Genomic DNA, 16,020 nt, shown 5'->3' on the forward strand with positions numbered 1-16,020 from the left:
CAGATCTGTGTTTTGCATTTTCTGTTCTCTATGCTCTTGTTCAATATTCTCCTGGTTTCTCAGGAGACATGCTTTCTCAGCATAATGAAGAGAGGCATGAAAGGCCTCACTGAAAGCCTAAAAACAATCTGCCATATAAACTGTGTATAGAGACATAGACTTTGGAGCCCAAAAGACTCAATTTCTAGAGAACGAGTCTCACTGTTTTCATCTATACAATAGGAATGAATCAGATAATATACGCAAAGTGCTAGTACTGCCTGGCATATATGAAGAACCCAATACATGATAGCTCTCTCTCTCTCTTTTTTTTTTTTTTAAATAATAATGTAGGCCAAGCAGCAATAAGAGGTGATCATTTACAAGTACTTCAGTGAAACAGTGAAGAAGCTATTTGGGGATAGACATAGCCTTTGCTATAGCTCAAACAATACAGTTTACATCACAATATCAAATACACCATATCCTGCCACCATTCTCTCCTCCTGTGCCCATGACAGACATCATTAATCAAATCCAGACTTGGCCTCAGTCATCTTCTCAGAGGTGACTCTACTGATCAGTATCGTCACAAGAAAGGAAATCTATTTGCCATTCCATGTTTATCTGTTTCCCTCCTTTGACTGTGCCAATGTTAGCCCAGGGAAGAACACTGTTAACCCAGACAGTGGTATAAAAAAAATTTTTTTTAAATAAGGCATTAGGGGCACCTGGGTGACTCAGTGGGTTAAAGCCTCTGCCTTCGGCTCAGGTCATGATCCCAGGGTCCTGGGATCGAGCCCTGCATCAGGTTCTCTGCTCTCTTCTCTCTCTGCTTGCCTCTCTGCCTACTTGTGATCCCTGTCTGTCAAATAAATAAATAAAATTTTAAATAAATAAATAAATAAATAAGGCGTTAGGACCAACTACTCTGTTGTAAGCTTCCATTCACCTCAGGTTATAAAGTTACTGAGCGCCAACACGGGGAGCTAACAAACTCTTGTTTTTATCCCCAATGCAGAGCATTAATACCCCTCACTGAGGAGGTCTTCAATGAATAGCTGTTGGATTTCACCCTGTTTCAAACCCTGAAGCTGGAGTGTATAAATTCACCCCTGCTCAAACTTAATTCCCTTTGTTTTCCTTTTCCTTCACTGCTTCTCTAAACATTCTCTTTGATTGTCATTAGCTAATTTCCCAAATGAAGACTAAGTTTAGGAACTGGGTATGTTTTCAGGCTGGACAATGCCTGTTTGAAGAGCAACCTGACATTTTATTAGACCATTCTTTGTCCCAAGATGCAGAGCAAGTAAAATAATACACCAATTCATTCTTTAATAATAACAACAGTGAAAGGGCTTAAATTACAGAAGAATAAGTGTTTTAGGGGAATTTTTTTATTGATATAACTCTTCTGAGGTCACAACTCAAGGTCTTTTCTTCAGGTTATAAAGGAACCATTTAGCTGAGCTTGTGTTTTCTTTGTCAATTTTATGCCAAATAAATACATGGTCCTAAGGCAAGGTGGCAAGGGACAAGATGATAAACACAGCTTCCAGAATTCTCCTTAAGAACTTCCATCTTACCTCTGCATCCTGGCATGCCAAGGCATGTGCTGGTACATCACAGCTGTGTTTATACAAGAAAAGTGAACTGGAGACTTACGTATCCAAGCAGTGAAACTGTTCCAATCTGGCTAATTGGGGCTTCTAACTTATCTTTCCTCACTAATATTTATTTTGGGGGAGGCTGAACACTTTTGAAAATGGCTGTAATTATATTATCCCCATAAACACAGCCTCAGTGACCTGTTTTGACCATGCCTCAAGACTAATCAGTTATTTTCTTTCTTCTCACCTCTGTTTCTTTCATTGGGTAAGAAAATATAAACCGGTTTTGGATTCCCATAGTGATAGATAATTTTCATCCTTTTTCCTCGAATACTTGCATATTTCTGAGCAGCAGGTAACAGACATCTGGGCAGAGTTCAGGGCTTGGGACAGTGTTTCTTACTTGGAGTTTTGCGTATTCTTTTCTTGCAGCAAAAGGGAAAAAAAATTAAAATGCTTAAACACTTCTAGACAATGTTTCAGCCTATCTACTGCATCCTGCCATCACTTGTAAGTGAACCTTAAGCAACACGCATTCTGAATATAAAATTGCGGGGGAACCATGCTGGCTTTGATGAATGCAGTCCTGTGCTTTAGCAACCCCATATAACAGGCCAACAAATTATGTTCCATCTCCCCCTCTGTGCCTTGCACAGTCCCAGGAGGATTGCACCGTCGTCAGCTGAAAATCCCCAGAGTAGCTAGCTGGGAAGCGGGGGGAATGGCATTGCAAGGAATAGCAAGAATATTGATTGTAGACCCACCTCTCTAATTAAGGAAACACGGGGGTTGTGATTCTGAGGAGCTTACAGCACCAATTTCCCAAATCAACCTGATGTACTTGCTTTTCTATCTGACATCCCCTGAGGGTCTACCAAAGGCTTTGTATTCAGTGCAAGAGAAAGAAGCACAGCAACAGCAGCAAGAGGTCCGTTTTCCATTTTGACTTCTGAGTATGGATGTTACATACCAAGACCCAATGTTTTGAATTGTTTTTCCCAAGGCCCAGGCAGGACAAGCTTGAGTGAAGGGGCAGCAACCAGTTCTGCCCACAGTGGGTCTCTACATGGCCCATGTGGCCCACCATAGGAAGACCACCATCTTCTGGCCTGTAATAAAAATGCGATGACTACAAGCTAAGGCATAGGATGAACAATATGGCATAGAGGTTACCAGTACAGTCTCTGGAGTCCAAGAGTGCCATGCTGCAGTGCCAGCTGTTCCACTTACTAGCAAATTTCTTAAATTCTCTGCTCTCCACTGGACTCAGATATTAAATCAGGATAGTAATAGTATCTGCTTAAAATTGGGTTCCTGAGAATTTAAACATATAATTCATGTAAAATGCTTATACTATCATCTAATAAATAGTAAGTGCTCAAAAATGCTAGCTGATAACTAACTCATCATTGAGTTTATTGGGCAAGAGGATAAAAGTTCTCTGCTGAGATCAATCATGACTTAGTCTTGCTAAACTAGAGAATTAAATTGCCAAAGAGTGTCAGAAATAAGGTTCATTTGGCTTGCAGTTATATAATATTATGGCCGAGGGATCTTGAAATACCCCAGTCTTACCCCAAACTGCAGCCATCCCAAGTGTCTCACTCAGGAGATTGAAATGTTCGAGGAATAATGGCAGATAGAAATCAAAGTAATACTATCACTAGAGACCTGGGCTCCAAATTTCAGTGCAGAGAATCTGTGGTCTGGACTGGACCATGTGGAACACTGCTTTTGTCTAGTTAGATGGTCAATCTATCATACATGCCACCTCCAAAATGAATAAACCCAGACATACACAGACTACAAAAAAGAGCATGTTTGCTCCCAATGCCCCACTTCAAGCTGGCCTGGGCTGTGGCCAGTGAAGTAGCTTGCACACTTAGCTGCCACACAGGAGAAGAAACTGCAGAGAAATGACTCAACTGTTTCTGAGGCGAATACCCTGGCCGTGCCAGTATGTTGGCTGCATGGAAGGCAGAAGCTAAAAAGAAGAAAAGCCAGAGGAAAAAGACAAAGAGACCCAGAGACGAGGGGCAGGTACAGACACCATTTGAAAGCAGACTTATGTCTGCAGTGAAGAGAATTAACCGGAAATATATATAGAGAAAGAATCCTCCAAAGGTGAGTGACCTTGGCCTACATCACTACATACACAATGACTCAACTCTACATTAACACTCTTGGTCCAGTCATTATGCTTGATTTCCACCAAGCCACTTTGGAGGGAAGAGAAAAAAAAAAAAAAAACTGGCCTGAATATGCTGAACAAAGTCAGGGGACCTAGTGAAGAGTCCCCTGGGATAGAAGCCAAAAACTCAATGGCATTCCACTTGCTTTGGTAAACATTTGCTTATTACTATCTCAGCTTCTTCAAGTCAGGGCCATTTCTACCATTCCTATAGAGCAGAATTGTAGACTTTTAGACTATTTTTGCTATTTTATCAAGCCACATACACTATATCAGGTTTTCTCACATTGGCACTATTGATATTTTGAGCTAAATAATTCTTGTCCTGTGGGCTGTCTTGTCCACTGTAGGATGTTCAGCAGCATCTCGGGACTCTCCCCACTGCATATCAGTAGCACAACTCCCCCACCCGAGTTGTGACAACCAAGGTTATCTCCAGACATTGTCAAATGTTTCCTCAAAGGCAAAATCAACACCCAGTTGGGAATTACTCACTAGGTTATGCCATTTTAACAAACAGTTGCCACTTCACAACCAGTGACCTTTATTTCTTGCCCATACTACTTGTCCATTGTAGATAGGAGGGGAACTCTGTTTCTGTATCAGGCTAATGGAGCAGCCACCATCTGGAGCATTGTTATTCATTCAGCAGAGCAGAGGGAAAGACAGAGTTCTTTGTAAATCTTGCACTAACAAACAAGTTTTCCACCTAGAAGTGACACATCCTCCTTCCACTCACATTTCATCAGCCAAAACAAATCACATGGCCACACATAACGCCAAAGCCAGGGAAAATGCCATCCCATTAGCCTAGGAGTGGAAATATTTGGTGAACAGCACTAGTGACAATCATGGCTAGCATGGGAAGAAGTTCAAAGCTCTCTCCTACATTAATTTCTTTATTATCTTTACTAGTTCCTTGCTTCTATTCTTTCTCATTTTTTTCTAATTTAAATTAGATGTTTACTTACTAATTTTTAGCCTTTCTTCTTTTCTATTCTAACCAAATATAGCTTTGAGTTGCTTCTAGCACCATCTTTCTTATATCCCACAAATTTTAATATGAAATTTTTTTAAAAGATTTTGTTTATTTATTTGACAGACAGAAAACACAAGTAGGCAGAGAGGTAGGCAGAGAGAGAGGGGGAAACAGGCTCCCCGCTGAGCAGAGAGCCCAATTCGGGGCTTGATTCCAGGACCCTGAGATCATGACCTGAGCTAAAGGCAGAGGCTTAACCCACTGAACCACCCATGTGGCCCTGTAATGCTTGTCCTGTTGTTCAGATCCAAGAACTTTCTAATTTTCATTATAATTTACCTTTTGACACAAGTTATTTAGAATTATGTTTTTCTCATCGCTTCTCGGCCTTTTGGCTAAGATCAAGTGTAGAATTATGTTTTTCTTAGTTTCTATATATAAAATACTTTGAGGGACAATTCATTCTTTTAATGTCTTATCTATGGTAAGAAAATAGGGTCTGTGTGAATCAGTATCCACATGATGCTGATTTTTTTCTTTTTTTAATGTTGATTTTTTTAAAAAAGATTTTTATTTATTTATTTGACAGAGAGAGATCACAAGTAGGCAGAGAGGCAGGCAGAGAGAGAGGAAGGGAAGCAGGCTCCTTGCTGATCAGAGAGCCCGATGCGGGGCTCGATCCCAGGACCCCAGGATCATGACCTGAGCCAAAGGCAGAGGCTTAACCCACTGAGCCACCCAGGAGCCCCTAATGTTGATTTTTTAAAAATTTGTTGGGATTTGGTTTATGGCCTAGTAAAGAGTCAATTTCCATAAATGTTATATGTATCTTTGAAAATGAGTTATAGAACTACATGTGACATATAAATTAATGTTGTTAATTTTACTATTCAAATGTTCTCTATTCTTACCAAGATTTTATCTGCCTGATCTGTCAGTTTTTGAAAAAAGTTATGTTTAAGTTCCCACTAAGATGTTTGTCAGTTTCTCTTTGTAATTCTTTCAGTTTTTGCTTTATATAATTTGAAACTATATTATTAGGTACACACAAACTTAAAAACATTATCTTTCCCTGATGAGTTGAAACATTTTCATTTAAATGGTAGCACTCTTTATCCTCAGTAATGTTTCTGCCTTAACACACATATATATATATAAAATAAAATGATAGAAAAAGGCATACCAGGCAGCCAAAAGAAAGATTATATAGCTGTGTTAATATATATTGACTTAATATATATTAATAATTATATATATATATAATGTGCTAATATATAATATAATATAATGTGTTAATATTATATGTATTTCTTTCCCCCCCCCAACCATTCTTGAAAGATTTAATTGGATATATAATTCTAGGTTGACAGATTTCTGCTTTCAGTCTTTGAAGATATTCTGGACTCCATTGTATCTACTGAAATTCAGTGCTTGTTGTTTAATTATTTTTCATCTGTAGAAATTAAGACTAAGTATATAGATGATCTGGAGGTCTTTTTCTGTTTGCTTTTAAGATTTCTTTGTTTCACTATTATGTGTTTGGCTACAGATTTATTTTTATTTATCCTGCTCACTATTCTTTCTTAATCTGAAAGTTTTATTAACTCCAGGAAAATCATTAGTCATTATCCCCTCAAATATTATCCCCATTCTTATTCTCTTCTTCTGGAACTGTTTACACATAATTTAGATTCTCTTAAATCTATGACTCTTTCTCTTAGCATTTTCCTCTTTCTCTGTGTTGCATTCTGTGTAATTTCTTCAGTTTTATCTTCTAATCCACTAATTTGCTTTTTAATTATGTCTAATCTGCAATTTGATTCACCTAGTAACTTTTTTATTTCAATAATTCTACTTTTTAAGTTTTTAAGTTTTGTTTGCTTTCTTTTACAAATTCCCCAAGAGTCTTATAGTCTCAATTTATTACCCTCAACATAATTCTCTCTCATGGAAAAGTAGTATAAAAACCAGATATATGTTAAATAGCTCATAATAACAACAGCAATCAAGACTGATGATTCTTATACAAATACCTGTGAGGCAAATCTTCCCCATCCCAAGTTCAAACTTAGGGAGTGAAAGAGGTTTTCTGTATTTCACTGGATAATTATAGTTATGAAGACACATTCTCCTTTGGCCCTAAGTGTTTGAAAGCTTAGAACCTATATTTATCTCCAAGTGCAATGGTTTTCCTCAGCCTAGACTTTTTGATTCAACCATTCCTCTTTCCACCTTACCTTAAAAAACTAAAACAGACAAACAAAATTTGTACCCATGAACCCACTTCTATTATATCTGTATTTTCTATTATAAGACTACTCAGATCTTTGGAAAGTATATGAGGCAAAAATAACCATCATCACAAATGTCCCTAAGCCTCATTTTGCACTAGATGATTTATTTATGGATTTAAAATATCTAATAGTTTGGTGCAAAGAAAAATGAAACTTCTAGCAAAACACAGTTGAAAACTTATGGTAAGTTCTCTAAATGAAGACTTTCAACCCAAGCTATGAAGAACATCTTAGTATAACAATGTATCTTAAGTTTATTTGGGAGAATCATTAAAATAACCCAGCTTCAAGCACTCTGCAACTTCCATCAAGAGATGGAGTCTTTCTCTCCACCCCTAAAATCTGCACTGGTTTTGTGACTTGTTCTTATCAGTAGAATGCAGCAGAAGTAACAGATCAGTTCTAAGTATAGGCCTTAAGAGGATTCTCATCTGTTTTCACCTTTTTAGGATAATCCCATCACTATGTGAATAAGCCCAAACCAGCCTCCTTGGGGATGAGAGACCACATGGAGGCCCATACCACAGCCAATACCAACCCCTGGATATGCAAATGAAATGAGGTCATGCTGGATCACTAGCTCACCCTAAGCCACTAGCTGATATGTGACCACAAGAATGAGTCCAGTTAAGGCTGGCAAAAGAACCCAGTCCAAACTGCTAAACCACAGAATTATAAACTAATAAGTACTTATTGTTTTAAACCACTGAGTTTGGGGTGGTTTGTTACACAGCAATAGCTAAAGGATACTGTTATTATAGTCACTATTGTTTCATTTGATGCTCTTCACAATCCTGTGAAATATGCAAGATAGATAATAATCCCATTAATGAAATAAGAAAATAGACTATATTACTACTCTGAGTGGTACTGTATTACTACTCTGAGTGTATTACCACTCAAAGTGGACTCTCAAATAGAATGTGTGGAAAATGACTCAAACAGATATGGAAATAGTACAGCTTGTTTTTAATCCTTATTTTCATTTTAAAAAAAGGAAACAAATGTAACTTTACTAATATCAATATATAGCAAGGGAGAATATGTATATAATTTATCACAACTGTGCATACATTAGAGATGCATGCTCAAAGATGTTTTATTGATAGTGATGTGACATGATAAAGTTTGTAAACAGCCACCTTAAGCAAAATGGTAGAAGAGAACAGTTTAGAATACAGGTCTGTGAACTCTACTATACCTACCTGGACTGTAGGACCTCCAAACCCAAAGAGCAGGAAGAACTAAATAGAATTTAGAAATGAATAGAAGATTTGCTACAGCAAATAAAAGAAGTTCCAATGACTAATTGCTTTCCTTTGAGGAATTAGGCATGATAGTTAAAAATTCAAATTATATAGTTTTCCAAAGCATAAATAAAATATCTCAGTGTGGAAAGAATGCATTTTTTAAAAGCAGAATAGATTAATTTAAATTATACCCTGGTGGGCATTTCATAATTAGGTTTATATATGATTGCATCTGGAAAACATCATTCTTCTCAATAGGAAAATTATGCAATATGTATTGTATTGTGGGAGAATCACATGAAATTATTTTGTTGCTCCCATCAGCATGAAGGTCCCAACTTGCTTCAAGAATAATTATGATACTATCCTATCATATATGTTATATGGAATAAAAAATATAACTGGCCCCCAAATTCCATATCCAGCAGATAGGAACAAAATTGTTTTGTGGAATTCATTGATAATTCATTGAACTTCAACCACATTCTCTAAACAATGTCAATAGGGGAAAGACATTGGAATCCAGTTATGTGATCAGCTAGCCAAGCATTTTTATGTCTGTGTTTATCAGGAATTATGAGGATCAACTGATATAATACATATGAAATTCAGAATAATGGCACATAAAAAGTGCTCAGTGAAGGTTACAAATTACAAAGACAGGAATAGGAATAAAGATGTAATCTTTGAGGAACCTTTGGATTGGCCCATCTCCTTTGTCTTCACACACAAACCTGGAGGTAGGAGCTGTTGTCAGCCTGGGTGCCTTAGAACTGACCATCATCTAAGCAATCTTCCCAGAACCCCTAATTTTACAGATGAGGAAGCAAGCTCATAGAAATTAAATGACTTGACCAGGAAAACTCACATCAGAGTCTAAATGTCTCCTAAGCATTTGCTCTTTCTATATATCAGGCGACCTATAGCCATCATTCTAGGACAGATGCAATCTGTCATCGAACCCCAAAGCCAGCTGCTGTCACAGTTAGGAAACCCTGCTTTAGTAACTACAAAACCAACATACCCTCCTGTAAGAGTATAGACACTTCTGGCTGACTTTAGGCAACTTGCTTTAACAGTCATGGCCTCTTTTTGACTTGTCAGTAAAATGGGGGTAATAATAATAGTTATCTTACAAAATCCTTACGAGGATTGAACGAGAAAGTCTACGTTAAAGCCCCGGTATGGTATCTTTCTTGCAATAAACAGTTGACTCATTCATTCAGTAAATATATATTGAGTCACAAGATGCAGTGGACATAGGGGTATGTGAAAACACTTATGGTTTCTGTGTTCAGGGAACCACCATTTGGTGGGGGCAGACATTAATCAAAGAGTCACACAAACAATAAAATTAATTGTCATTATTGTTGTTGTTATTAATAAGAGAATCTCCTCCCTTTTTGCGGACGTCCCCATGCTTCTACTCCTACGTCTTTCCTGTGATTTTTTTTTTATTATATAATCCAAGAAGGGCTAATAGGTGAGTAGGCTAAAAGTCTTCCATTCCCACAATGGGATGGAAGAGCAGAAAAGCTCTTTGCTCATCTGTCAGCTTTTCGACCTCTGAGAGAAGCTGCCCCCAACTTCTAATTGCCTGCTCCAAACTCCACTGTGTCTGGGGAAGGGGCACGTGATCCACAGGCAGCCCTGCCACCGTGCTGCGTTGCTATAGTAAGGATGCCCTTTATTGATCAGACTTGCCTGGAGTCATGTAACTCCCCAGACTGCTGCTGGGCTCCCCAAGGGGCAGTTGGCAGGCAACAGTGTCTCTCTGGACCAAGGCTGATCCCCAGCCCTGCCCTCTCTCCCACCCTGGACACATGAAGGCTGCCCACAAAACACCTAATGCTTCTTTGTAGTGTCTTGTCATTCACACACTAATTTGAAGTCACAGATCAAAACTGGATAGAGACACCAGGGAAAAGAGATTTGAAGATTCCCTGCCTTCCCTAAAGCGACACTGCAGTCCTGCATCAGCAGTCAACAAACCCTATTGTTTTCCCCAGAGAATCTCTCTCCTACCCTTTAATTTCACCACTTTCTGGAGTCTCTCCATCTTGCCAACATTTTTATTACAGGAAATTTGACACCGCATCTTAGAAGAAGTGCAATATGTCTGCTACCGATTAGAAAGTCGATGCCCTGAGAGGTTAACGGACTTGCTCAAAGGTCACAATCTGGTTAGTAGCTACACAACCCAGAGACATAGCCAGTTTCTCTAGTACCCTCAGAGAATGAGGCAGCCAGAAGGTGTTTCCGCATAGACTTTTTTTATTTCCCTAGATTTTTAAAAGGCAAGATTAATAGTTTCTCCCTGTAAATGTTTGCATAGAAATATAGGTAAGAGGTCATTATTTCTAAAAAATAAGGCATTTAAGTTTTCTTGCTTTCTCAGGGACTCCAGATGTCATTGAATATCTGCATTTATCTATTGAAACCCCATCCCCCTACACACACACCCACATGCGTTGGTGGTCTGAGTTCACTGTGGGTACTTGTTGGTGAGTGTGAGGCAGAGGGATCACATAATTAAGTAAAAATCTTATAGCAAGTCAGCAGCACTACCTGAATTTTGGGCTTTAGTTAATGCAAAATTCTTTCAGCCAAAAAAGAAAAGATAAACAGAAAGGATTCTGCAGTGTTCTATCCCATACCCATGGCAGGCATCGTTAATTGATCACAACAACTTTTCCTTACAGGCATAGATTCAGTCTCAGAATCCTTCTTAAGACCACGGCCCAAACAGCTGTTACCCATCAACCAGTTCCACATAATATGTGATGACACAGGAAAGCCTCTTCAAGCAGAGTCCATTTCACATGAGACTTGAAGATGAAATGAAGACAGATTTGAGAAGTCAGAGGAAGAGCATTCTAGGCACAGGGAACAACACATGAAAAAGTGACAAATGTGAAATGATACTGACATATTCAAGGAACTGAAAGAAGGAATTCTGGTTGTACTGCAATGAGCAAGGAAGAGCTAAAGGCAGGGGATTATCCCCAACCATTCAATCACCTCCTATTACCTTAGAGTGAATTAATCTACTATATTCATAGGTAGAGCATAATAAAAAGATGATGAAAAGTACGAGAAATTTCCCCAAGGAATACAGTTTGAAGAGAAGATCTGGACACTGGGGCATCTGGGTGACTCAGTTAAGTGTCTGCCTTCAGCTCAGGTCATGAGCCAGGGGCCTGGGATCAAAACCCACATCGTGCTCCCTGCTCAGCGGGAAGTCTGCTTCTCCCTCTCCCTCTGCCCCTCTGCCTGCTTGTGCTCTCTCTCTCAAATAAATAAGTAAAACCTTTAAAAAAAAATCTAGATAATAAAAAAGAAGATAGTAGTACTGAGTATTTTGCCAGAAAGAAAGAATCACTGTCAGCTAGGTACGCATGTTTACAATCAACTATTACCAGTCAGGATTCAATCAGAGAACCAGAACCAGGAGAAAGGACATGTATGTGTGTAGATATGTATATGTACATATTATAGGATGTAGTGCAGGAATTTAACTCTACACAATTATGGTAGCTTGTTAGATAGACTTTATAAAGCTGCGATCTTTCCTTCCCTGCTGAATCATGGAGCCAAGGAAGGGAAGATCGGCTTAAAGTGAACAAAGACAAGCTGGAAGCCACTATATGAGCTGGAGCCCACAAGGAAGTCCTGGAGCCATGTAAGTTCTCATTGCCTCTGAACCTAGATGGTGTGGATTTCCTGCAGAAGCCTAGGTCTTTCATTATGAATCTAAACACACACATTGCCCAAGAGTTAGAAATTCTGAAGGAGGGTCCCCAAGAAGAAGGAATAGTTGGAAGTCCTGCCTGACTGCTTCCTCATGCAACGGCGGTAATCCTTCAGATAAGGCACAATGTGTGAGCTACAGAATGACGACAGCTTCATCTCCAACCTCCAAATCTCACATAAGGAAGTTCTCTTTGACCCACCGTAACTGGACACATACCAAGAAGATGACCTGGGGACATAAGGTCCAGCCTAGCAAGTTATTATATTACCAAGCCATCCATCAACTGAAAGATGGACTAGTAATGCCAGTTCTTGCCTACTCATGGGCACCCCCAACTACTCTTCTTCCCTCTATAATCCCACACAGCCATGGTCATCTCTAGATACAGATGACTGGATTAAGAATGACACTTGATGCAAGGAATATCAACCAGTGGCTCACTGAACCATTAGTTATTCTCTCTCTGTCTCTCTCATTTGAACCAAGAAGCATAGAGAAACTCCATTGATTAGATGTCTGAGGGGACTTTTAGAGACTGAGCACAGTAGAGACTTAGTAGAAGTTGATAGGTCCATTCAGACCCTGTGCAAGCAGGGAGAACTGGAGCGATTCGGGGATGCTTGAAAAATCCAAAACCACTCGGTTCCTGGCTTTCTCTGAGGGACCCAACTGAACTTTGCTTTCTATGTAAACAAGTGATGGCCATCAGCAATAAAAAAAACTTCACTTTCACCTTTACTTTTGCCAGTGGGGCTGTTTCTGGGTTTTGCAGACAATCTGTCCCTAAGTCAGACAGTGGAAGTTGAAGTCAATCTGTACCTGCTTCTCAATCCTCCCTAGTTACCATAGTCAGTGACCCAGACGGCACAAGTTAGAAGTGCTTCAGTTCACACTCACAAAGATGTGCCATGAAGTCATAGCAACTAGGAGGAAATGGGGGGGGGGGAGTGAGAGCCGAAGGAGTCACGGAAACATCTCCCTCCCCTGCTGAGCGCCGGGCACATCACGTCATGTCAGCAGAGGCTTCATGCTGTAGTGAGAGGGGGGCAATTTCAACTCACTGCTACTCCTGAAATGCGCACTTGAGAGATGGCGCTCTTCCCAGAGCTGTCAATCTTCCAGCATTCACGATCCTGAAAATCGATTTAATAGAACATTTTAAAGTAACTTTTTTGAAACTTTATGCCAAAAAGAAAGAAGAAGAAAGCAAGGTGCTAATTGCACTTTAGAGCTTCAGGTGATTTTCAGTCCAGGCAGGATCTCAAAGTATTTGATGAACTCTAATCTCACATAACCTTGCTTCACCCCTTAGTGGGAACAGATCAGTATTGTTGAGTTCATTTTACAATATGGAGAAACTGAGGCCCTACTCAAAAAAGATGAGAATGTCACTGCTTCCACTTTTTGACTTCAAGAGGAATTAAAGGAAAATGTGGCTTGTCTGGATCACTGGTCTCAGACTGAGATACCACGTCATGCACATTTCAGTTGCAAATGCTCCACTCAAGATGTCAGTGTCAAAAAAAAAAAAAAAAAAGATGTCAGTGTCACTGGTCAGTATGTCTTTGCCACAGGTTTGGAAACACGCAGGCAGCTGATAGCTCACATCCCTATAATTCTACAAAGAGAAATGGAAAGAAAGTGCATTTATCATCCAAGTTACTTTTTGCTAAAAATCTCAAGGAAGAATTCTGACTGGGTGGTTTGGGTATGCATACCTACACCTGGACCAATTGTTGAGGTCAGAAAATGGATGGCCAGGCCTAGATCACATGGGTCACTCCCCATGATTGTGATTGGCCAGGCCTAGATCACATGGGTCACCCCCCATGGCCGATGGGAGCATGGACTACTACCCAAAAAAGAGGATTAGCCAAGATATACCCCGGCAGAGGAATTGTGGCCTGAGCAGCCATCCCAGATTGTGTCTTCAATCAATCTTCTACCTCAGCAAAAAGAGGCCGCCAAAAACACACATCTTTCCCCCTCCGTATCTTAAGCCCTCTAAGATAAAGATGACTTGCCACTAAGTCTTTGTGTGTGCACACACTTGATTCCTTAGGGTAAAATCACAGCAGTGGCACAACTGGGTCAAATGGTCCATTTTTTGAAGGTTTTGATCCTCCTTGCTGATCTGCTTTTCCGAAAGGGGGTATGAATTTACATCCCCACCAGTATGTGAATGTATTATCATTATTCTTTTTATCTGCTTCCTAAAGAAAATGCAAAATGGCCAAAAGGAACAAGTGAAACAAAAGAGAAGGAAAGGATCCAAATAAATTACCATTTAGACAACCAAGATCTGAACAACTGAGAAATGTTTGCCCTGACTAGGTATGAATGAAATCAGGTAAAAGACAGATGATGCTGGATCCTATCTATGAGCAAGGGCCGTGACCTTTCAGAATCAGACAGCAATGTGAACGAGAAGTGTCCTCATGTCAGGCAGCTGAGCATTTAGAAGTAGCCGGCCATGCATAGCTTACGTCCCCAGCCTCCTCTGACAAGAAAGTCAGATGAACTCCCGGCAGCATGTAGACGGGATTACATTTCTCAAGGATAACAGCCCATCGAAGCCAGAGCAACATACCTGTCAAAGGCACACTCAGCCCCATATCTGCCCCGATGAACTGTGGGCTAATTGCCATTGCCAAAAATAATCTCCACAGATTATAGCAAGCATCATAAATAACAAGGGGCTCTGTGACGGTGCATTATGACAAGGTCTCAATCGCTCTTATCTTTTACTAGACTGGAGCTTGTGCATTTGTGTTACTAATGAATCTTTTTCATTTGTGCAAGTGATGTTTCCATTGACAATGACATGAACATAAAGTGGAGGTTAATTTACTCCATTGCGAGAGGTTCATTATTTAACCTGACGTTGAGGACAAAACAATGTAGCTTAATAGATGACAAATAGAAATTAGTTGTGATGAATTTTGCCATTTAATTCTAGCAGGCTCACTGAATGTTTGCCATAAACATGGCAAGAAAGCCAGAATTAACTTCTCTGTGGGTGGGGTTTGCTCACTCTGCTATTTTCAGGGTATCATCCAAGGATCAAAAAACTTCCATTGGGAGGTTCCACTGGAAACCAGCAATATCCAGTTATATAAAAGACTTTAGAGGCTAATGGTAATACACAGTCATTGGGTCAAGTTTTATTGGATTGTTTTCCTTTAACACCAGATAAACAATTGACTTACAATGCTAGACACTAAAGTTGTATTGAATTTTGATAGCTGTTAGCTCTGGCATCTAAAACCCTATGCTTGTGCCTTTTTGTTCTTCTACATGAAGGTAGCTGACCAGGAACAGGAATGAGCTATAAATCTACAATCAAACAGAGCTTGTATTTGAATTCCAGGCCAACCAGTCACCAATTAGATGTGTTTAGATTAGTTATTCAGCTTCTCCTACCCTCGGTTTTCTCAATCACAGAATGGGAATGATAATAGAACTTCCCTCGTCTTGTAGCTCAGATGGGATTCTGAGGGGGAAGAGGTATATTCAACTTGGAATTTTTATGGAGTTAGTGTTCTTGAATAATGGTTGGAAATTCAGTCATTGATTTTGATTTTTCCCCTCTCTGTCAAGACATACTATCTGTAGGAAACTCAGGATATGTCATTTACACCATCACACGATCAGTGTGTGCCTCACCCCAATGGTGTCGGCAATTTGTCTTGTTTTTTCGCTGTAGAGAGAAAGACTGTCCCCAAGTTAAGGAATTTTAGGTTCAGTTGATTGGGTAAGGAAGGAAAGAAAGGATAAAGCCATTTTAGGCAAAAAGGACTGCCTACGCAAACCTCTGTGTTAGTAAGAAGTGTGGGAAATAAAGAAATCCAGTGTGTTCAGAGTGTAGAAAACCAGAAGGTCATGTAGGAGAAATAGGCAGGGCCAAGATTTTGCAGACTTTTGAAGGCCAAGGTGAAGGGTTCTTGTCTTTATCCAAAGAGC

At 39.6% G+C, this 16,020-nt stretch overlaps 1 long non-coding RNA gene and 1 pseudogene across 1 annotated transcript in view; one reads left to right on the forward strand and one right to left on the reverse strand.

Annotated features, from left to right (window-relative positions):
- Positions 1–16,020, reverse strand: part of LOC116586775 — a 292,442-nt gene that overhangs the window by 117,989 nt on the left and 158,433 nt on the right. The window lies entirely within an intron of this gene.
- LOC116587296 lies at positions 5,135–5,294 on the forward strand (annotated as a pseudogene).

Source organism: Mustela erminea, chromosome 3 (genome assembly GCF_009829155.1).
Source record: "Mustela erminea isolate mMusErm1 chromosome 3, mMusErm1.Pri, whole genome shotgun sequence".
NCBI lineage: Eukaryota > Metazoa > Chordata > Mammalia > Carnivora > Mustelidae > Mustela > Mustela erminea.